Raw genomic sequence first — 24,910 nt, 5'->3', positions numbered from 1 at the left:
GGGAGAAGGGTGCACGGCAGAGGGGAGAAGGGTGCACGGCAGAGGGGAGAAGGGTGCACGGCAGAGGGGAGAAGGGTGCACGGCAGAGGGGAGATGGGTGCAAGTCAGAGGGGAGAAGGGTGCAAGTCAGAGGGGAGAAGGGTGCAAGGGGGAGGGGGGAAGAGTGCAAGGTAGAGAAGTGTGCAAGTCGGAGGGGGAGAAGGGTGCAAAGGGGAGGGGGAGAAGGGTGCAAGGCAGAGGGGGAGAAGGGTGCAAGGCAGAGAAGGGTGCAAGGCAGAGGGGGAGATGGGTTCAAGGTGGAGAAGGGGGGAAGGCGGCATGGGAGAAGGGTGCAAGACAGAAGGGGAGAAGGGTGCAAGGCGGAGAAGGAGAAGGGTGCAAGGTGGAGAAGTGTGTAGGTAGGAGGCGGAGAAGGGTGCAAGGTGGAGGTGAGAAGGTTGAAAGGCAGAGGGGAAGAAGGTTGAAAGGCAGAGGGGAAGAAGGTTGAAAGGCAGAGGGGAAGAAGGTTGAAAGGCGGAGGGGGAGAAGGGGAGACTGGTACAAGGCAGAGGGGGAGAAGGGTACAAGGCGGAGAAGGGTGCAAGGCGGAAGGGGAGAAGGGTGCAAGGCGGAAGGTGAGAAGGGTGCAAGGCAGATGTGGAGAAGGGTGCAAGGCAGATGTGGAGAAGGGTGCAAGGCAGATGTGGAGAAGGGTGCAAGCCAGATGTGGAGAAGGGTGCAAGCCAGATGTGGAGAAGGGTGCAAGCCAGATGTGGAGAAGGGTGCAAGCCGGAGAAGGGTGCAAGGCGGAGGGGGAAAAGGGTGCAAGGCGGAGGGGGAAAAGGGTGCAAGGCGGAGGGGGAGAAGGGTGCAAGACAGAGGGGAGAAGGGTGCAAGGCAGAGGGGAGAAGGGTGCAAGGCAGAGGGGAGAAGGGTGCAAGGCAGAGGGGAGAAGGGTGCAAGGCAGAGGGGAGAAGGGTGCAAGGCAGAGGGGAGAAGGGTGCAAGGCGGAAGGGGAGAAGGGTGCAAGGCGGAAGGGGAGAAGGGTGCAAGGTGGAAGGGGAGAAGGGTGCAAGGTGGAAGGGGAGAAGGGTGCAAGGCGGAGAAGGGTGCAAGGCGGAGAAGTGTGTAGATAGGAGGCGGAGAAGGGTGCAAGGCGGAAGGGGGGGAAGGGTGCAAGGCGGAGGGGAGAAGGGTGCAAGGCAGATGTGGAGAAGGGTGCAAGGCAGATGTGGAGAAGGGTGCAAGGCAGATGTGGAGAAGGGTGCAAGGCAGATGTGGAGAAGGGTGCAAGGCAGATGTGGAGAAGGGTGCAAGGCAGATGTGGAGAAGGGTGCAAGGCAGATGTGGAGAAGGGTGCAAGGCGGAGGGGGAGAAGGGTGCAAGGCGGAGGGGGAGAAGGGTGCAAGGCGGAGGGGGAGAAGGGTGCAAGGCGGAGGGGGAGAAGGGTGCAAAGCGGTGGAGGAGAAGGGTGCAAAGCGGTGGAGGAGAAGGGTGCAAGGTAGAAGGGTGCATGGCAGAGGGGGAGACATGTGCAAGGCAGAGAGGGAGAAGGGTGCAAGGCAGAGGGGGAGAAGGGTGCAAGGCAGAGGGGGAGAAGGGAGCAAGGCAGAGGGGAGAAGGGAGCAAGGCAGAGGGGAGAAGGGAGCAAGGCAGAGGGGAGAAGGGAGCAAGGCAGAGGGGAGAAGGGTGCAAGGCAGAGGGGAGAAGGGTGCAAGGCAGAGGGGAGAAGGGTGCAAGGCAGAGGGGAGAAGGGTGCAAGGCAGAGGGGAGAAGGGTGCAAGGCAGAGGGGAGAAGGGTGCAAGGCAGAGGGGAGAAGGGTGCAAGGCAGAGGGGAGAAGGGTGCAAGTCAGAGGGGAGAAGGGTGCAAGTCAGAGGGGAGAAGGGTGCAAGTCAGAGGGGAGAAGGGTGCAAGGCAGAGGGGAGAAGGGTGCAAGGCAGAGGGGAGAAGGGTGCAAGGCAGAGAAGGGTGCAAGGCGGAGGTGGAGAATGGTACAAGGCGGGGGAGAGAAGGGTGCAAGGGGGAGGGCGAGAAGGGTGCAAGGTGGAGGGGAGAAGGATAAAAGGCGGAGGGGAGAAGAGTGCAAGGTAGAGACGTGTGCAAGTCGGAGGGAGAGAAGGGTGCAAGGTGGAGAAGTGTGTAGGTAGGAGGCGGAGAAGGGTGCAAGGTGGAGGGGAGAAGGGTGAAAGGCAGAGGGGGAGAAGGGTGCAAGGCAGAGGAGGAGAAGGGTGCAAGGTCGAGAATGGTGCAAGGTAGAAGAGGAGAAGGGTGCAAGGCAGAGGGGGAGAAGGGTGCAAGGCAGAGGGGGGAGAAGGGTGCAAGGCAGAGGGGGAGAAGGGTGCAAGGCAGAGGGGGAGAAGGGTGCAAGGCAGAGGGGGAGAAGGGTGCAAGGCAGAGCATGAGGAGTGTCTAGCAGCACCAGGCCTGTCAGTAATTTTTACGGACCCCTATACAAACAACTATGCAGGTCCCCAAATCACAAGCGCCTGTTTCGAAGTTTAAAAATAAAGTGTTATGGGAAAGAGAAAACACAGTAGCTCCAGTCTCCGCCAACAACTAATGATTTCAAATGCATCAGCTGACATGAAAAAACACAAAATGCTAGCTTTAAAACCTATGCATAGATTTTATAGCACAAGCACCGGTGCTGTCAAGGCGCAGGGTCTGAGGTAAAGAGTCCCTTTGGCAGTGCTTGAGTGTCTGTATCAAGGTGTGACTGCATCAGAGCTCCCTTTACGCGCGGTATCGCAATCAGTGGCTGTCTGGGGCCTCAGAATATATTATGACGGTGCCGAGGCCTTTAAACAGCAGCAGGCTCGGTAATAGCGAAAACATGCTCTGCATACAGTGTGGACCCGTTCTCATCAGAGCCGCGCGGGCCAGACACGGCTGGGGTTGGAAGCTTCTCATCACAGCCGGCGTGTTTACCAAGGAGTCGTGTCCTTGGCAACCACTGGCCACAAATTCATTCTCTGCAGGTCTCACTAGGGAAGTAGCCGATCCCGAGATGGCGGGGCCCGAGGGGTGGCCACACAGGGCTAAAGTCAGAGGTTCCCTTATGAGGGCAGCAACTTCTGCTGGTAGCGAGAGGAGGGGGGCGGGGGGTGCACAGCGAGGGATACAGGTGAGGCAGCAAAACGAAGTAAAGAGAGGAGCCAGGTGAGTAAGAAAGATGTAAATATATTAGAACAAGAAGGCATTAGGGAGCGAGAGAGAGAGAGAGAGAGACAGGGATGGGGCTTGTGAAAACGGGAGACGTGAGGGAAAGTGACTGAGGATGAAACCTATGCAGACAGGGAGTGAGACAGTGAGCAGGTGGGTAAATGAGGTATGGGGGAAGAAGGAAGAGGGTGAGCGAAAGGCCTTGGAGAGATATCGAGGAACGAGGAAAAAAGAGAGGCCAGAGGGAGCATATGTGACTGGAAGGAAGAGGCCGGGTGTGCAGAGAGGCCGCGAGAAGGGGGTGCATGGCAAGATGAGAGCGGGTCAGCAGCGGGGAAACAGGTGGGGGCGAAGGGGAACAGGAATATATAGAGGGGACAAGGGGAGGCCGACGAGCAGGAGAGAAGGGGAGATCAGAGGGGCGAGGAGGCGAAAGAGAGGGGGGCTAAGTGAGTGGGTGAAATGGGGAGAAGGTGGAAGGGGGAGCGGCGAAAAGAAGAACAGGTGGAAAAAAAAGGAGCTCAAGGAAATCTGATGCTGGAGGGGAAAGAACGACAGATGCAGAGAAGCATGGGTTGAAGTGAAGACAGGGATCAATAGGAAAGAGGTGTGTAGCAAGAGGAAGGGGAGGAGAGGTGGACGAAAATGAGGGAGGAAGAAGGGATCACAACGGAGCCATGAAAGAAAAGTGAGATAAGAAGTGCAAAAAGGAGGTAAAGGGGAGGGGCGTGGTGAAGAGGGGAAGGTTCACAAAGCAGCAGGGAGACACTAAAATGCTATGAAAGACGGTGTGCAGGGGGTGGGATAAAGTTGAGAGAGAGGGAAGATCGCAGGTTAGGAGAGATACAGAGAACCAAAGAGGACAGATAATAGAAAGACAAAAAGAAACGGTGTGCCGCTCGCGCCAGGGATAACAGGAGGAGAGGCACAGATAACACAAGAAGAAGGCGCTCGGCCGTAAAAGTAACGCGGCCGTGAAAATACTGGCTCACTGAGAACAGCAAAGCGGGAGCGATAGTGAAAGCCATCGTAATCAAGCGCGGCGAGCGATGCGCTTAATGAGCATGACAAGGAAAGCCATACGGCGCCTCTGCTCGTAAGAGCATTTTTTGTAGCATTTTTTGAAGCTCTTACTAAAAGTCTCGCCAGACCAGTGCATGCGCTGGGTCAGGCGAGACCTAAAAAACAACTACTGGCGTTAAAAAGTAGGACAATAGATCAGTACATACAACTGAACTGCAATGTGATTTAACAAGTATCACATATACAAATAGATTCACAATGCTCTTTAAGTGCTGTGATAATAGCAGAGTCTTAATTTCTTTAGTCTAGACTCCTGAATGTAGAACGTTAAGGGTGCATATTCTACAACTGTAATGTGTGAATATTCAAAAGAACTCTGAAAGTTCGACTCCATTGATATCTGTGATGATGGCAAAAATGTATATGCATTTGGTAATGCTTCTCATGTGAATTTATTTTGGAACAGTCCATATAAAATGGGCAGTATTGATTTTGTACTTATTATTTTGAGAGTTGTGGGAAAACGGAGCTGACCATTTCACAACAAGAGAAAGAACTGGGTAATCTTTGTGCCTCAACCTGTGAACATGCATTATGCACTGTAAATAAGTATAATAGGAATAAAAATGTACAAATGTGTTTTGAAATGTACGCAATATAATAAAAATGGTGTACTTAAAACTCCCCTGTGGATCTACGTCTGTGTTCAATCAATTAACCATAACAAAATTAAAATCTTGCTTTTCTTTCATGTATAAGATACATTGGATGGCGCGGCCAGGGCCGCTAGTATTCTGGTAGTATGGTAAACAGGAGTATTCCAATGCCCATTCTCATGCCGCACAGTTCAATATTTTAGAGGATGGGACATCAGTACTATAAGTCTGTTTTGTTTGCATTGTCTCCTTGCTTGTTTTTATGAGCAAAATCTAGTAAAAAGATTTTTTTATTTTAAAGTACGTGATGCATTCAAAGTGAAGGGAGATATTTATTTTTTCACTGAAATACCTTGGCGCTATTTTGGGGATTTCATAGTATTTTGGGAGTTTTAGGAGAATGATGGAGTTAGGATCCCAGCCAGACCATCTCTCTTGTACCTGCTACTAAAAAGTTAAATGCTTCGGGTATGTTTAATGGGAAGCAATCACTACAGCTTTTAAGAACCAATTCACAGATTTGGGACCACTACACAGGAGGACAGTATGTCTGATCTTCCACCACACACTGATCAGCTCAATTCAAGAGCTGCGAAAATCAACATAAGAGTGCCGGTAGCTGGAATGCTTCTTCCAAGTACCCCAACCACACAATAATCACTCAATAGACATGCTTCAAAACCTAATAGAGATGAAACCTATGCAATCTTTCACAAGCTACCAAAATGCATCAATCTACCAAACTCCTATGCTTTGAAAACAGACTGACATATCTACAGAGTGGACGTGAATGGCTCTTATCTGCATTTAATGAGGTGATATTCAGAAGAATCCACTTAAATAGTTACAGCTATTTTGAATTAGTGCACACAACAAATATGACAAAATGCAGTCTACTTGCTGTTACAAAGAATCGGATGTTAGCAGAGGGTTGTGATGACACAGCACTTTCTCCATGACAGAAATAATCACCATAACAGCGGCACTACTTGAGGAAGCAAATGACACCTAACCTGACAGACTGTTCAAAATGAGTAGGATAGCTGAAACATAGGTAAACATCAAATTCAGATACTGAGCGCTTTTGACCATCATCTCTCATATCAGTAAATATATCTCCGGGACAAATATTTCTGTGAAAAAACAACATTTATGCCCTACACACTGTGAAAGTTCTTGCAGAGTTTGTATATTTACATCAATTTTCAGGCAACGAGAAATCATCAGAAAAGGAAAAATACTGGTGTCAAAGAAGCATTAAGACGTGAGAAGTAGCAGCCTTGATCAACCGTCTAGAACTACAGTTGGTAGTGTGAACTTAGTCCTTTTTAGGTCTCGCCTGACCAAGCGCAAGCGCTAGTCTGGCGAGACTTATTGAGGGCGCTGCAAAAAGTGCTACCAGGCCAGCCTAGAGCTACAGTGCATGTGCGCGGGCGAGCGCGCCGCGCTTTACCGCGATTACTTTCACTTTCGAGGCCGCACGGCCGCTTTGATGTTTGATTTTGATCTCGATCGCGATCACTTTCACTTTTGCGGCCCCACGGCCGCTTGGCATAGCCAATAGGTCTCGCTTTTGGGACCTTATAAGTATTTAGTTATGCAACTGTTGCATGGCTAAACACTTATAAGGTCCCAAAGGCGAGACCTATTGGCTATGCCAATGCCTGTTTTGTAGTGGCAGTTGAGGCAGTTGAGTACATTTGTAAGCTAAGCTGAGCAGTAGACACCACATAGCTTGAACCGCTATGTCACAAAGTTGCAACTATCTTCTCATCGGAATGAATGTGGCACATAGGAGATTCTGAGTACAGATGCTTGTGAAGGGGGGAAAGAGAACGTAGATATTTCAGTTAGCTTGTTTCCTAGACATTCACAGGCACTGGAAATAACTATGGCAAAGCAGCTGGATGTACTTTAGGTCATTTTTATTTGTTTTAAATTCAGCAAAATTTTTCTTAGTCGCTCTGTGCAGATTTGGAATTACCTAAAAATGTCAGCTGCTTCCGATCATTACCCGCTACAAAACATATCATCCACTCCTGTTTTCCTGTAGCCATAGCTGCACCACTTACCAAATTACAGACCTAGCAATATGGCAAATGCCTGGTGGAGCTACCTAGGTAGCTATAGAGGAGATTGGCTATGGATCACCCCCTCGGCTGTCACCTACCCAGCCGGACATAGGGGCAGACTTTCCTTCGTCTCTCTGCCGTGTCTCCTTTCCTCCTCCGCCTTCCGACAAATCAGCTGGTTTGTTTGACTTTCACTTTGTCTTTTTGGTTCCCCTGAATTACTTTCCCCCTTGCCGGTCTTCCTGACCCGATCTTCATATCAACCCCATTTTACTTTTCCCCACTTTCTTCTATACCCCATAGGATATGTGTATATGTTATGTTATGCTCTAGTAACTAATGTTAAATAAAAAATAAAATATTACTTTCTCCGTGCACCCTAATTTTGTGTAGAGTTGACTAATCAAACAATATTTAAAGCATTGGATTGATGAACTCCTTAACCTTCTTAGATTTAATCATTGCTAATTTACTGTAAAGGGCAAAAGTAGTTTTGAACACAGATGTACCACACACATTTAACAGTAATGTTTGACAAATCTTTGCAACATATAAACAAAATGTATTCTGCTTTTAAACTAGTTGTCAGTCAGCTCCCAAATTGCGACTGCTTGCCACATTGTCCTATGAAAGAAGACCCTAGAACATTTTGGTACTAATCCCACGTCTGCTTCCCTTAAATTCTTATCCAAGATCTTGTTTCTCTAGAAACATTCAGAGACCTTGCAAGACATGTAGATTAAACAAGCATATGCAATGCAATGCAATCGGTCTCGCCTTTGGGAACTTATATGTATTTAGCTATGTAGAATATTAGCCTGGGTGCTGAAACATCTACTTGTTCTTTAACATGGAGGGAAAGTAAGCACCAAGCTGCGTGACACACCAGGTATGGGAACACATGGAGAGAAATATTGCCTTTCAGCGGGAAATGGTATAATCCAAAGCTCTATTTTTAATATTAAAGCATGGCCTTCGGTGGTCATATCACTGAAAAAAAAAAGATTTGAAAAAATATTGTCTACGGGTACTCGTGGAAGACAATTTCTATGGACTGGAATCTAGAGAATGCTAAAGTAATTCTGGTATTTTACTGACCTCTGCTGGTCGTTTTCTAACAAGAAAGTTAAATAGAGGCAGTTGACAGAAAAATTAAAAAAAGAAACTCCCTAAGTAGGAAGCAATTCTGGTATTTTCCTGACCTCCAGTGGTCGTTTTCTATCAAAACAGTTAAATAGAGGCAGTTGAACACAAAAAAAAGTTTCTAAGCGGAAGCAGACAAGTCCTAGGGCTGATCTTCACAGCCCTCAAAGTAAATACACATATAAGTATATATTAAAGTATATACTAAATTATATACAATAGGTCTCGAATGCTCGACCTAATAAGTATATATTAAAGTATACACAAGAGGTGTCGAATGCTCGACCTAAACATAAACAAATGAGATTACAAAACAAGAAATGTTCAGGGACAACATGTTTGGGTTCATTAAGGAAAGTGCAGTAAATCGATGGAGCAACCTTGCATAGGTATGAGACGTGTAACTATGCTTTGCAGTCACCTAAACCTACATTAAGTACCTTGCTTAAAGGCCTACAGAGTGGTCACTAGCTTTGGAGAGCAAATGATAGTAGCCAGTCAAGACAATATACTTGCTAAAAATATAAGGGTACATCTAACGCTGCGGCTGCTGCATAGCCCTCTGGATCCAGTCAACAGATCAGCAAGTTAACAGGTCAACAGTTAAGGGTGACAGTGACTGCTCCCTGACTTGGACTTGGAGCTTCAGATTTTAGATGACTTGTAAGAGGTGTAGCTCAATGGGTTGGCACCCTGAACAAGATTGTTGATATATAAATACATAATGAGTACTGCAAAATATAGAGTACCTTTCTCATTGTTTTTCAGAGAACCAAAACTTTTATCCAAATATATTTATTTTTATTAATAGTAATAATTCTCTGTTGCAGACACATGTATGTGAAACTCTTTAATACTAGTGGTCTTCAATATTTTGAACAGGTGTAGCACCAAGGCCAAAGTCAATAAGGTGCATACTTGTGTGCAAAACCTTTTCAAGGTATAGGGTTGCAGCTCTATGTGTAGCATTTTGCAATACAATGGAAACTATATAATCAACACAAATTCCAGCATTTTTTATAGTTACTCCCCAATGTTATGTTGCTTGTTGGTCTCTACTAAATCTCCATATAATGCCACATTTAATCCTGAAAGCATCATATAAGTCCACAGACCCGAGCAAGTTTTTGTCCACAGTCATCATGGGTAGAACCTTTATTGGTCTTACTGTATTGTGGAACACAGCTTACTTTTCACGAATGCAAGGTTGGAAAATAAATCAATGGCCCACCAGCCTTAGAACAGAAGCACACTCCTTTTCAGGCAGATGTGCACATGTTATCAGGCAAAATGCTGACACAAGCAGGGATACTGAGCCACTGGCTGAATAATATTGATCCATTGTTCCATGCATACTCTTCTACACCCATGGTCATCTGGGGTAAACAAGACACAGATCCCTGTGTACTGTGGTAATCTGAACTCCCATGTAAAAAACACATCAGGCACAGGCTTCAAACGTGGTGTGATAATACACCCTAACAGGCCTATTGTCTTTCACATATGCTTTTCATGAAAATAATAAATGATGCATGCTGCCTTTGTCAGTTTTCATTATAAGCAGATCTGACATATGGTGTCTGAAAGAACGTTTTCTGATGAACCAATCAAATCTAAAACCTTTATCATTGTTTTTTCGCCATACCCAACTCAGATCTTTTGTATTGAGCTAAGGCCTTTCACACAAGGCAACTGTAAGGCATAACAGTCAAACAATTACAAATATGTACACATTTATGTTTGGCAAAACAATATACAGCCCATTTTAAAAAGGCCTATCAAGGATTATCACAGTGCAAATCTTGTACCTCCCAGGTTTGTCAAGAGAAGGTAGCCAGCACCAAAGACCTCACCTAATATGGTAATCTGTAAGATTCCAGGTAATTAAATAATAATTGTATGTAAACAATACGGTACTCTGTGAGACGATTCCATGCAATGAAATATTTCGCTGTAGCCTATTGGCTTTAACATGTGATACGCACAATAAATACATCAACACTTCTACAGCTGTCCTAACCTTTCATAACAAACTTCTATTGCACCAGACAGAACCTTCCCAAAGAATCAGTGAGGCCTTGATCATTGGCTTCTCACTATATTGAACTCTGGCATCTCACAAGGATTAACCAGAAAAATAACCTTTGCCTACTATGGAAATATGTGATAGTCCATGTAACAGAATACCTTCTACATGCTTTAACAAAGGGTACTCATTCTCCTCCCTAAAAGGCCTATTGGCTTTAACACATGTTTTTCACAATAAGCCTGGCTTATTACTTTTGTCAAAATGTTTCATAAGAAACAGATCAGACGTATAGCGTGAGAGAGTATAGAATATGGTTCCAGTCTCGGCGTTCTGTTGTTTTAGTACTGGCTTTCCCCTACATCCCATCCTCCGCTAAAGTGTGCGGTTGCTGTACAGGGAAACACACATGCCTTACTTCTTGGAATACACATCCAGTCAGTTCCTTAACAGAGGGAGGCTCAGAGCAAGCCATTGAGCATGCAAATCCTCCACCCCGCTTCCCAGCAGCACATCCGGGCTCACAACCCGCATGGTGGTTTCAACATGAGCTCATGGGGTGAAGGGTAGCTAAGAGCCGGTCCTGGCCCTAGGAACTGGGTTTAACACAGTAATAGTAATCCCTTCCTATCCACAGCCTTAACCCAAAGTGTAAACTGGTGAAAAGAGATGCACCGCTCCCTCACGAGCCAGAGAGTGGATAAGCTGATTTCCAAGTCCCCGGGCAAAGTTTGAGGAAGCAGCCGCCTCACAATCCTGGCAAGGTAATGCAAGCGGCAGCCAGTGCGTCACGAATAGAAAAATAGATGAAATGTCTTTCAAATATAAATGTTTGTTGTTGTCCGAGGGAAGCCGACCAGATGGTAACGATACAACTACAGGGGTTGAGCGATACAACTACAGGGGTTGAGCGAGAGAGTTACAGTATGAAAATAGAGGCAGGTTCTTCAGGTAGATTAACCTATGAAGATGACAGATCACTTGGAAAAGTGAGCAACAGAAGCACCATTGACCGACCCATGCAATGGCATGCTCAGGTTTACAGGTTTTGAAAACTGATTCCAGAAGCTGTGCTGTGGGCTAGAGGAAAAGTTCTAAAAGGGCCAATCAGGAGCCACCATTAAGAAGGCCGGACTAGCTCCTTGCAAGATGAAGGTCCGGGCTTTGACGAGGAACATATCCGGACCTTCTGCCTTGACTGGATTGCTCTGGATATAGCTCACTGCTTCGGGTCCGCTGCCACCGCTCACCTGGGCGCAGGAAACTATCAGCATCATGAAGAAGCTGATGGAAGTTAGATAAGTCCCTTTCCAGAAGCCAAAGGACCCAATCAAAGGTAACTGGCCGAGGGAGCGGAAACAAAGGAAGTCCTGGTAGTTTTCCTCCCAAGAAGTCAATGTCTGTGCAACATGGCTTTCTGAGCCTCATGTTCTTACAGGCCCAGCCAAGGCTCCAGATGCTGCCCCGCAAGGGCCGCCATGCTCTTACAGTGGAATATAAACAGAATTTTAAAAAGGGATCCACCTTGGAGCAAGAGGGCTTGAGCAGATACAAGAAAACAATTCAAGTTTAGAGCCTCACAAACGGGGAAAGAAGGCACTGTAGGAGGAGAGGGATGGAAAAAGAGAATCATGGGCTCCTGGTGAGGGGGAGCAGGACAAGCCAGAGCTGCTCATTTCGGAGAGACCGAGGACATTGCAGGAAGGAAGAGCAAGAAAGGCAGTGGGAGGAGAAGGACGTGCGTATGAGAGCACAAGGGAAGATAATTACGGGAACAGAAAGGAGACAAGCCTCAAAGGAGACCTGAGAACTGCGGCACAAACACAGGAAGAGCGTCCAGCAGAGTCATCCTTTCCTCTGGGGTCTGCCAGTGGAATCGGAGTCAATTGGGAGAGGGCTGTGGAAAGTTCCCGCCGGAGACAGCTCTGCGCTCCTTACATGGCTGTGCAGGGCTGGAAGAAGTGACTGCGGCCCGCTGCTTATCTCACTGCAGCATAGTCATGGTTTACCCGAAGCTAGGCTTTCCCTTCTACTCCGCCGTGGTTGTGACGTCACTTGGCAAGTGCTTCATGATGTGGGGTGCCAATCTAGGACACTGAAGAGGTTGACCCTTTCTCATCATTCATCTGGCGCACAACCTCAGTTGGCTGCCCCTGCTATTGTCACCCTGCTATTGGACCATAGGAGCAGGTGCAGTCCCTGTGCACCTCCTGCTGCACCCCGTGCAGGGCTGTGGAGGAATAGCCGAAGTCCCAGTGTCATTGTTTGGCTGGGGAGCGCTGTGAGGTGGAGAGGATGCGGTGTAACGACCAGAGCTGCATACTTTGGCGCCGGGGAACCAGGTTCAAGTCTCTGCGTCGGCTCCACATCCTGTGATTCTGGGCAAATCACTTAATCTCTCCTGTGCCTTCAAAAAACTAATGTGTCATAACGCAACTGGTGCTCACATAAAGCACCCCAATACTTTCGGGTTGAGATCACGCTATATGTAAAAATAACTATGAGCAGAGCCTGGGGTATTCTTCACAGCCCTTCTCCTCTCCCATAGTGCTATGGGGCAGCCCTGTGGGTCTCATGCAGTGACATGGCCCCCACTGATTTCCATGCAGGGAGTGGGGTGGCAATGCCTAGAGCCCCTACTGAGCGCTGCGCTCTGTATCCTTTGATAGTTTACAGTCACCGGTGTACGTCACGGCATATAAAGACTTCTTGAAGCCCCTGCATGGCTGTGGAATTGAATGCTGGGCTGTGCTCCTCACTGGACTCCCTGCACAGCTGGGCCAGGGGCCCCTGCACTTCTAGTGTACTTCCTGCAGGGCTGGGGCCGGAAGAGCCGGGAACACGGAGTCCCTTTCGTACTTCCTGCGAGACTGGGACAGTTTGCACGCAGTCCCTGAAGTACTTCACACCGTGCGGAGCGAGAACTGACGAATACCCTCGCTGTACTCCCTGCAGGTTTTAGCATATAATTTGCCGCGCGCACTGCTAAAACTGCATGTACGCGAGCCAGAAATACTTTATTGGTGCGACTCATCCCATTTCAGAGAGGTGTTGCCAATGTAAACACACGGGACGCGTAAAGCAGTCCAAAGATTACAACAGAGGCCACTGCAGTTTCCGGCCTGTGTTGTGGGTAGTGTTGTTTTAGGAGCTGTGTATTATCTGGTGACGTACACGTGTGATTTTCTGCCCCCTATATCTGAGCTTTTCTTTCACTTTACTTTACAAGACTTTCTTGCACCCTAAGACTGTGTGTAAGTATGTGTTTTTTGTTAATACCTTTCTATGTGGACACTGCAGGTCACAAATAACACTGTTGGCTGATTTTTGGCATTCCTTGTTTTATAATTGGATGTTATACGATGCAGATTTGAAGAGCGCAATATCACCTGGCAGCAACCTTGGTCGAAGTGCATTAAAAACAAGCATCGATCTCTTATCTTTATGGGGCCATGTGTTTGGCGCATAAAGATAAGAAACTGCTTTGTCACAGCAGCAAAGCAGGTTAGCCAGTCCGGCTCGGAGAGAAAGGGCGTGGACAGAAAACCCTAATTTCCGATGGCAGGCCACTGTTTAGCATAAACGGTGATGCCAGCCAATGGAAACGAGGGGCGGGGCTTAAAGCCCTCTTCTGAAAATCTCTCGTGGAGGCGGTGCAGGGCTCTGCCCTGCAACGCCACGCGAGACCTAAAAACAACCAACACATCCTTCACCCATGGGATCATGCCAAATACTGTGCATTTTGATTGTATGAAATACTAGATTTTGCAGATTTCATATGTAGAGGTTTTAATGCATTCATGTTTTTTAAACTCTCTAACATGAATTGGATGTCAGGCATCCACTAGACTTTGTGGCAGCCAGCTAAGACATTTCTGACAGAATTAGGATCTTCGTTCAAAACATTTATATTGACTGTAAACTGAAACTTTGGTATATGTTGACTTACTGCATGGTCAGTTAATATATCGACTAGTCGTACTTTACCATGAAAGCAAATTCACAGGTGGCATTACAGTGCACAAATAGGGTACGCACGAGGCAGAAAAAGGTCAATGAAAAGGTACTCTGCAGTGTGGGGTGCGGAATTTCTAAAGTAAGAGTCTGTGGGATCTGTATAATTGGAGCGACAGCTCTGCCATTTGATGCCAGAGCATGTAAACTCTGTGTCAACAGAGGGATAACTCTGTCTAACCCTGTAACATCTCTTTAACCTGAGGAATAGCTCTGTTGTCGGAGTCTGTTGTTTTGTGTACATTGTTGCATGCCATTTTTGTCTTAAGACTGTCCCTGCATTATGAGAAGAATATGATGAACACCTCTTGCCTGAAAATGCCGAAAATGTCCACACTATGTGGACAGTAGGAACGAAAAGGTAATCTACACTGCAAATTTTGCGGGAAGCATAACATATCTGAGATTCAGGTTTTTCCTTTATCATGTTTACTATGACCTCAAATTGTAGTTGGAGTCTGTGGCTATTATAATAGTAGTTCTTTTTCTGTCTATTATCAATACTAGATATTTCTCAATCCAGTGTCATACAATGCTTCCTGGCAGTGCAAAGATGCTCATCTTTTTATTTTTGTTATTTTTCTCACACTTTGTTGCCTTCTTTCAATGTTTCACTATTCTGCTTTATCCATTGCATAAACTTGATATAAATATGTACATATTACATTTATTTTTTGGGAAGTTTTTTTTATTGAGGTTTCAAGCATATACAGGTAGGTCATTTGCAGGCTTGTGGCAAAGCCAAACCTCCAACACTTATAGTACATTAAACCAGCAGAGAAACAGGATAGCAGCCAGTAGCCTCCCCCACCAAAGCGTCCTCATTTCTACCTGTTCTTCAAGACAAGAGGCCCCTAGCTCGGGTTCAAAGTGGTCTAACTTTTGGTGGGTCCATGATCCTTGCATTTCACCTCCTTGTAAATTTAATAAGCTACTCATCCGCTAGTGCCTGCTCTAACAAGTCTGCCTTCAAGACCACCGCTGCTGGGGTTTTGGATGCTGTCCAGTGTTGTGATGTGCTTCTTGCCAGCACCATGATAGGCCCAAACACCTGTATATTCATTTTACAGTTGTTTTGGTGTGGCACCACCCTTAGCAGGCAGTGTGAGGGAGCCCTCCACTTCCAGCCTCACTATGTGCAACATCACAGTTAGCACCACCTGCCAATACTGTACCAGCTGTGGGCAGATACACATCATATACATAACAAGCATTGGCAAAACCAATAGGTTCGGATAATCCTAGAGCTTTTGGCGTTGTCAATGTCACTGTATTTTAGCAACCTTGAATAGCAGCACGGCTGCTGTTCAGCATAGCTGAAAGTCATGCAAAAAAGCGCTATGACCCAGTGTGAACTCACATATTTGAAAGAACTTTCATGTGCGATAATGAGTAAAATGTTTTGGTGAGATTAAATATTTGGGCAAGAACATTGGCAAAGCCAATAAGTCTTGCCTGTGCAGGAGTGCTTTTGGTTTTGTGAATATAGTTTAGCCATGTTTTACAGCAGCGAAGGTGCTGTGCAAAATGGCTAAAAATTACACAAATCTCTTCTAAATGTTCAACATCGGTCTTCTAAGCGCACACTACGAAACATATACAACCAAATGATGGTGTTCTGAGGATCTGTATAAAAGTGAGTCCTGATTAAGAAAGCGCTACAGTGCCATAATTACTATATATATAGTATATATACATATATATTTAATATACTGATAAATTCCACATTTGTAAAGTGTGACTTATCACCCCAAAGGGTATCCAAGTACTGGGGGCCGTCGATGAGATTAAGTGAGCTATTGCTCAACTGAGCTGCTGCCGGGACCATGGATAGAATTGTGAGCCCCGTGATCCGGAGTCAGACGCTCTTGCTGCTGGGCCACACCTCTCTCCCAAAGCGCTATATAAATACTGATAACATAGCACACCCACTTGTAATAGCATTCCAACTTCCAGACATTACTCACTTAGTAGATACAAAGAAGCATGTGTGTTCAAAGTAACACAAGCTAGTTACTTAGTTTCCCTTTTGATAAAAATCCCAGGTGATATAGAACATGTATAGCGCTTTACACCTCACAAGAGGTGTGGAAAGCGTGATATCAATAACAACACAACTGAATGTTACCACCAGCATCTGTACAACGTTTCAAATGTAAAATTGTTGCCAATAGCCTAATATGTTCTCTCCTCCACGTGTTGGTCCTTGTTCTAAAACAAAAACAACATCATTACTGTTTGGTAGGTGTTCCATCACTCCGTCTTGTCTTGACCCTCATCCACACTACTGGGACCTGATCACTTAGAAAAAGTGACCCGTTTCTTACCCCCCCTAGGATATTGGAGTTTTACCACAGTCCGTTTGTCCCAGGTCTGATCTCTTTCTTCCTAATAGTAATCCATCTGTAGGTATGGAAAGACCAAAACATAGACGAGGGACCAACTGGAACATGGGCAGAAGCCAATTCATGAGGAATAAACCTCCACAGGAGGATATCTGAACCTATACCACATGTTCTGGAGACAAACAAAGCGCCTATAATACATTTGTCAAAAAGAATACTAAGTCCAATAGAAAAGAAAGTCTTAGGAAAGGATTTCAGTTTTGTCCCAAGTGGTGGGGGACCTTAAGGCTTTTTTTTTTTTTAGGAAAATCAGATTAATTCAATTTTTTTAGGGTAGAAAAAATATAGAAACAAACAACATCTCGGGCCTTCGTCTAAAATTTACCTTCACCCCAACTATCTCCCAGGTTGGGAAAAACTATAGAGATATTCGAGAGAGTGATAGAGATTAAAATACATCAGATTCTAGCTTCTAAACTAACAACTTATCCAAAAAACAAAGAAAAACCATCAACGACTTGAAACAAGAGTCCAAGACTACTATAATGGTGGGGGGAAGTGGGGTGATCTTTTTACACCAATGACTACAAAAGAAGAGCATTAAAACTGTCAGCTGTGAAAGATCATTATCAGCTAGTCCCCCAAAATAGACTTTCAGAACTTAAGAGAGGTCATAACTTTGATAAAAAAGGCACACAAAAAAGGATGGATATAGGAGGACGAACACAAATTCCTAATTAAGAATGATCCGGTGATCTCAGAATTTTATGAATTACCCAAAATCAAAAAACGCATGCAAGACCTTACCCCCAAACACCCACCCCCCGCCCCAAGAGCCACAGTCTCGTGTTTGAGGTCTCTTTTAGAACCCCTGAGCAGGTATGCAGATTTTTTCCTCAAACCCCTAATGAGTATGTGGAGGGCATACAGCAAAGATTCTGCACACATGATCTCAATGGTAGAAGGGGTGCAATTTGACAAAGGACGGTTTTTGGTCACCCCCGATATTGAGGGGTTATACACAAACATCCCCTAAAACAGAATCATAGAGGTAACTTTCTGATGTAGAAGGGTTCAACACAGAATTTGTAATTGAATGTATGTCGATGGACCTGAAAAAAAACTGTTTTGTTCGAAGAAGATTTATATCTCCAATTAAAAGGGACCTTCATGGGAGCCACAAGTGCTCCCAGTCTAGCCTGCTTATACGTGAGGGATGTCGAAAGCAAGCACATTTATACAGAGATGGCCCCCTTCTTTGAGAATATCAAGTGTTGGCACAGATTTATTGATGAAATTCTTTTTGTACAGGAAGGTCCCATGGAGCAAGAAGATGAGTTTTTAATTTGGCCTAAACTAAGATTTTAACCTGAAATTCACAGCACACACTAGTAATGAAATTTGGACTTTATAGATATCACGATTAAAGAAAACACTGGACATCTAGAAGCAGAGTTATACACAAAGCCAAATGATAAAATCACGCTGTTACACTATTCCAGACCGTCGATCCAACAGTTATTTGCTAAGCTGTCTACGCACTGATTTTAAAGTGACATCAAGATAGCGCCAGAATAAAATTTATAGCATCTTGATAGCCATTTTTAATAGCACTTTTTGTTTATATTTTTCACTTTTTGCACTGCAACCATCACCCTACCGTTTGCATTCACTCCTGGGACAACTGGATAACCACCATTACCATCAGAGTGGTTGGTTCTCTCAGTACAGTCCTGAGTTCCCAGATGATGATAAGCCACCTTTGGTGGGTGATGGGAACTAAATCATTTTGATATGTTTCTTATCCATGTATGCTTTGGGGTTTCAACTTGCCTGCTTTGTTAGTGTTTTTCTCATGCAGAACATTAGACCCTCAGTATCTTTGTAGATTACACTATTCCAGTTACCATCCAAAATCACATAAAGATAATATTTTCCTTACTCAATATCTCTGTCTCCAGGGAAACTGTTCCTTTATTGAGGATTTTTACAAACATTCTGAAATTTTAAAATAAATACTTTAAGAGAGAGACTACACCAAAGAAATGGATTAGCCACCCACTCAATATGGAGAGTATGTTAAATAGACTCAAAAAGAACAAAAACAAGGAGAGATTGTTGTTTGTAAGCCAGTTCTCTGGTATAAGTAACTGTATAAAAAAATGTCACCACTGATGAAGAAATACAATTTGGGAAGCCTTTGTTTGCGTTTTAGGCGGAATAAAAATCTGAAAAACTCCTTGGTTCAAACCTACAGGGAGGACAGGCCCAAAATTCAAACAAGCCTCACCATGAATAAAGTTACGGCAATTACAAATGTGGAAATTGCAGCATATGTGACAAATGCATAGTGACCAAAACGTTTGAAATGCATGGAATAAAACATACCACCAGTACTTTCAAAACCTATCGCAGCACCAAAGTAGAACACCTCCTGGTCTGTCCCTGTGATTTGGGGTATGTAGGGGAAAAACCAAGAATCTCAATGCCCCATTAGTCAAACACTTTGTGGAAAAAGGGCACAAAAATACTGATATGAGTTGGTTTGTTTTGGAAGAAATTAAGACGAGGAGAAGAGGGGGAGATATTGGTGGACAAAGGAAGCTGAAAGAACAATTGTTTATGATTAAATTTAACAGTAAAAGAAGAGATTTGAACAAAAGAGAGGACTGAGACAGCTTCACAATATAGTCTGTAGTCCGTTCCTTATTAAAAAGTAAGTGAAGGATGCAAAACATACCATGTTACACTGTTTTAATCATTAAAAAGGTAGGAAAGCACTGAAGTTAGGAATTTTTAGGGTCCCCCCCTTGGTAGAATTGCTGCAATTTGTTGTCAATGGGCATGATAGTTTAGAGTGAGACATTGATTGGGGATATTGGCCACCGATATGTGAGGTGATTACCTGAAAGCGGCAAAGGATGGAATATAAACCCGCTTTAAGATGGCGGTGTCTGTAAGACTATGCCCACAATAAAGAAGTTTCACCTCCACTCTTTAAGTGGAGATGGAGGTAAGTTAGCATGGAGATTCAAAATAATAATCTTGTAGTGTTGCACATGTGGATCAACAATCCTCAGGGAACTAGAAATTACTGGAACTCTGTTAAGAAGGTGGCCATGACGACCCATAGTAAGTCACTGGGTAAGGTCTAGTCATCCTGGGAGTGAATACGGCCAGGTGGCTGGGATCATGTGGGAGGTGGAGTGTATATAGACGAACATGTGGACAGCGGTCTTTAATCATTTATATCGACATCACGGTCAAGAAGACTGAAGGTAAGAGCCTGTGATACTGTCCCCCGAATAGTGTAAAGAGAGGGAGTAGCGCTTAAATTAATGCATGCCTATGGATACAGAGGGACTGAGGCCCCGGCATAACCCTAAGGGGAGCAAATAAACAATGCGAGGGACATTACTCCAGAGGGGATTCCCATTCAGTTTGTATGTAGTGTACCACAAGTTTGAATTTAATGTAAGCAAAGCAATATTAATATGAGAATGATTACCTAAAAGGATGGAGATGGTATATGTATGTGTGTTTAGCACGCTGATCCCTCGTGGGGAGCTACATCATTGAGGCTCTCTGTTTTGCATCCATAAAACATACAAGAAGCCTAATTGAAAATCCGGACATATCCACAAAATACAAATATGTGGGGTGAGAGAATGCAAAGGTGTTAATACATTCCGAAAGATGTGCGGTACTGTCGTGTTTGGATCTAGCCAATTGCAAACTTTAGTGAGAACCCCTACAGTTATTGCAGAGAGCCCAGATTTTAGGGATATATAGCTAGAATACCCTAAGGCATTATATAATTTCTCTTAAAAAGATTTTTTTAATATATGTCCACATATGAGTAAGCCTGTTCTCTGACACAAAAGTGCACAAAGAGATATCTTGATTGTGAGGGGTAAGTGTGCACAACCTCACACAGGAGAATATTTGATGTAGGGGATGGGCCCTGTTCTAAAGAGAGTGACCCAGTAGAATTTCAACTCCCTTTTGCAGCAAATTTGAGACCACACACCAACTCTACAGATGAATTGAAACTAGGGACTTGTGACTAACGCAAGACTGGCCTGAGAAAGACGGGAGTAGTACACAGCCCAGTGAGTAAGGGCATGACAGTCACCTGGAGTATGACCTTAGAGGCTGGTTGAAGGATGTTGAGGAAGGGTGGTATCTGGTATGGTGATTATTTACTGTGAACCGTAGGATGCACTTTTGATTGAGGTACCTATAGGAGAAGGAGGGTCAACAAGACTTTAAGGTCTTGCATATACACCAGAGTATCATCTGTGTACGTTCACACCAAGTGACAGTTGCCCCGCAGTGAAAAGCCCCAAAGTCCTAATCCCGACCCTGGCTACTGGGTGTGCATACAATAACTGCACCACTGAATAAAGGTAGGGTCAAATTCCATCTAACATTTATTTTTTAATTTAAAACAATATTAATGTATTTTAGAATAAATGAATATTTTTTGCTATACATAAATTTGTAACAAATGTATATCTTTTTTTTAAGTCAAAATAAATCAATCTATTTTAACATTATTTTGTATTGGCTCCATGTTAAGTCCTTGCCTCCACTGTTTTCTGTGAAAGGGTGTTGCAGTCTAAGGGGTTGGCCATGTGTTGCATTGGACATAGACCAGGTCTGAGCTGAAGTACATTTACTACTGTTTTGGGTCTTTTTTGGCTGTAGTATCTCTTGCAGTGCACTTTGTGGGTGGGTAGATCCTCCCTAAACCCTTCATTGCTCCTCTCTACACCCATTCAGTTTAGTAATAGGTAGTCCCCTTTTTTCTGCAACACCCTGGCCGTTCCCACATTTATTACAAAAGGCCTCATTAAGATGAGACCCGGAATGGTCGGAGGCTTTCCAAGTTTCATCGTGGGTTTCACTTTCGACCGCCGCATTACGATGCAGGCGGTTGAAAGTGAAACCAGCCGGTCGTTCCGCCTGGATTCCAAGCAGTCGGAGGCCTGCCCGTAATCCCTATGGACAACGTTATTGCCATGGGGATTACGATGTCCATTTCTGACAGGCTTGCCATGTCATGGTTTCCGACATGGAAAGCCTGTCGGAAAGCGATTTTAGGGGCCCCTAGCATGGCCCCCTTCACCCTGTGGCCTCCGGTTGGGGGCTGAGGTGGCACCTATGGTGCCCCTCTGTTAATATTGTCACCGTATGGCAGGCACTCTAGGGTGACTGCTACGTGGTGCAAGGATGAACGGATTCTCTCATTTCTGTATGGAAGCTTGTGCTATGGCTGGTTTACGGCCGCCGCATAAGCTCCCATAGGGAAATGGGAGTATGCGACCACACCATGCTGTGGTCAGGACCATCGACAGGAGGTTAGTCGGTCCTAATTCTGCAACCAACAGTGTAATAAGGGCCTAAGTAGTAAACTTACATGTCTGAGGGTCTCCCTATAGAAGAATAGAAAAGGTAGAGATTTACACTTGTGGGTTTGTGAATTTCATTCTGTAATAAGTAAATAGTGCTACTGCAATAGTACTTTATATAGTGAAAACCAGTTTGTGAATCAGGGCTATTATGCTCATCCCCATAGCCACAGGAAGGTGTTACTAAACAGCCACAAGACGTTTTCTGTTTTATACCACAGCAGTTGAACTGAGTCAACTGTATTACGTATACACATTTACTTGTTTCTGTATTGTGGAATTGCTTTTTATAGGCTGCTTTTATTTGGATCCCATGGGTTCTTCGCTAATTGTGGCTACTTTGTCATTTAAAAAAATTAGACTGATAATTAGATAATTCTTGAGAGTGGACAAACTTCTCAGCCACCACTTCTGGATTATTTAGCCTCTCACTTTCAAAAGCTTACTTGGAGTTATTTTTAGTGGTCAAGATTCTTTGGGAGCAACATACTTTCTCTGTTGCTCTTATTGAAAAATTACACCTATGTAGAGATTGAAAAAAACTTCTTTTGTCAGTCCAATTGTAATTTTAATTGCAAATTACATCAAGCTTTTAAAACTTAACTTGATTTTTCTGTTATCTCAGGGGTAAACATTGGCAGTTGTTAAATATAGAAATACATATTACATGGATTAATTACATTTAAGATTTTCGATAGTGCCTTCTTAAAGCTATGCAGTTTAGCTTCCAAATTTGAATTCTCTTAACACCTTCGGCGCTGTGCGGGAGAATTAATTAGCGGGCGGCGTTTGGTCGGCTCCCGGCCGTCCTCTGCACACGCCCACCGTGACGTCGGACGGCCGGGGGCCGTCCTGAGCACCGAAGAGGTTAAAGGGTACTGATTGGCTTAAGTAGTTTAAGCTGTTTTCCAACACCGATACATTTAGAGGAAATGGGATGTTTATGTTGTTATTAAAATATATCAAACACAAGAAGATGGACGGCGCGCTGAATCTTTTCAGGCACTCACCCCCTGGGTTGAATCCATCATCATTCTTTAGCTCACTCTGCCACTCTAGTTCAGACCCAGCCATATGCAAATCAGTCTTTACCCTGTTCCTCATTGGAACAGTCCAGCCCTAACTGCCAAACCAGGTCTTCCCTGGACCGGAGACAAGCATACTGGGACCGGTTTCAGGGTAGCTGCCCTCAGCCAGGCTAGCTTGAATCCAGTGGCAAAGTGAGCAAGGGACCCATGTCTGGGCATACCCTGCCAACTTAGAACAAACAAAGCAAACACAAAGAGACACAGTAACTCAGGTCCATTAAGGTGGACGTCTCCAAACCGTACATTTAATTCAGAAACATAATACCCTTTATTTATGTTTCTACAATTTCCCTCACCAGTTGCAATCGCCAAAACAGGCAATGAAAATGGATGCCTTTGCTGTAGGCTCTCCAAATATACATTTTCTCACATCAATTAGGGAAATCTGTTGTTTTCATAATTAGAACAGTAAGCTGACAGACAAATTCCCTATTGTAAACATACTTTGATGAGATAAAGTTACATGTAAAGCTGTTTCATTATGTGTGGATATATGTTTTCAGTCTCCTTTGATGTCGTCTGACTCATATACAGACCCATATCAGGACAGACATTCTCTCACAACGCTCCTAATGTGTGGAACGACCTCCCATTATACATCAGGGCCTCCTCCTGCTTTCATAAATTCCGTAAGAAGCCGAATAATTATTTATACTCCACACTTTCTCTGTTTGCAACATGGCGCAGAGTGCTGTATTAGAAAGAATGCCTTGCCACCAGGGCAGCCATGAACTTGCGCTGCCCTCAGGGTAGCGCATTCAAGTGAAATACAGAGCAGCTTTTTAAAACGGATTTGTGTTTCACTGTGCAGGTGGCAACGTGCCTGCACTTTAAAGAGGGACGAGAGATCCCCTTGCAGGTGGGTGCAGTGAGTGATCCCCCTGCATGGGGATGTCTGTGAGGTTCATAGGAGCCCCTTTCTCCCCTTCACCTGGCTGCCTTCAGGAGTCACCTTTTAGTGTCAATAATAGCGCTGGCACTACATTTGCGCCAGCGCTATCAGTATTACAGAATGGACACACAAGCGTTTGCGGGTCCTTCTGTAATACTATTGTGCCCTGGGGGCACACAATGTGGGCGGAAACACCAATTGTGCCCTCAGGGCACAACGTCTAATACAGCCTCTGGCTTTTCAACTAGCTAAACTAACATAGGCAGGGCTAGGCACACACACCTGCTCAGCGTCAGGATATCCTCTCTGTTGATGGTGTGCTTCATAACCCACATAAACACACAACATACCTCAAGGATAAACACATTTTAGGAGAAAATATGCTAACCACTAAATATAGTTGTGAAGATTTTATAGAGTAAACTTCCAACTCTTCCTGCTTTAAAAAAAAAAGCAGAATTTTAAAATGAGAATAGGGCCTCCTTTTGAAGAGATAGCACACACGTGAACATTTTAATCCCAACTTTGGAGACTGTAAAAGATTATTATCTACTGTGTAGCGATTGGCTATATATTTTACTGAAAAAACTAGAGCACTTTACCAAACTCAGTACAATTTTAGCATCCTCATGGATACATTTCACACAGTTTGTTAAAATTGTGATATCAGAAAACCACAAACCGTGGTCATGTTTATTTGTGATCATAATCTTAATATGAAAAAAGACATAAGTGTGGATATCCTTAATTAATGAAAAACATTGTGTGGGTTATAAATAGGAGTAAGCGGATAATGAAGTGTTCAGCGTTGTTCATAGGTTAACACTTAGCATGTAAAGAGTTAAACTAAATCATAGATGGCATTAGAGCAAGAGCTACGATTCCCACATCAAGTATAAGCAGCCTCGCTGGCTGCACAAATGCGGAAACTCGTGTATCTCAACATTTATTTCCTGTTGGTCTGGATGAGGAGTGCTTCACTCATGTTGCAGCTTTTTCACCCATCACATTGCAGAATCTGTTGGTTACTATAGAGTCTTACCTGATTAACTGGTATTGCCTCTCAAGAACCTGGTATTACATAAATAACTACA

General features: G+C 44.5%; 1 protein-coding gene across 2 annotated transcripts in view; it reads right to left on the bottom strand.

Moving 5' to 3' along the window:
• HACD3 (3-hydroxyacyl-CoA dehydratase 3) overlaps window positions 1–24,910 on the bottom strand; it is a 309,056-nt gene that overhangs the window by 142,200 nt on the left and 141,946 nt on the right. The window lies entirely within an intron of this gene.

This window comes from Triturus cristatus, chromosome 3_1, assembly GCF_964204655.1.
Source record: "Triturus cristatus chromosome 3_1, aTriCri1.1, whole genome shotgun sequence".
NCBI lineage: Eukaryota > Metazoa > Chordata > Amphibia > Caudata > Salamandridae > Triturus > Triturus cristatus.
This window is presented reverse-complemented; position numbering and strand designations above follow the sequence as displayed.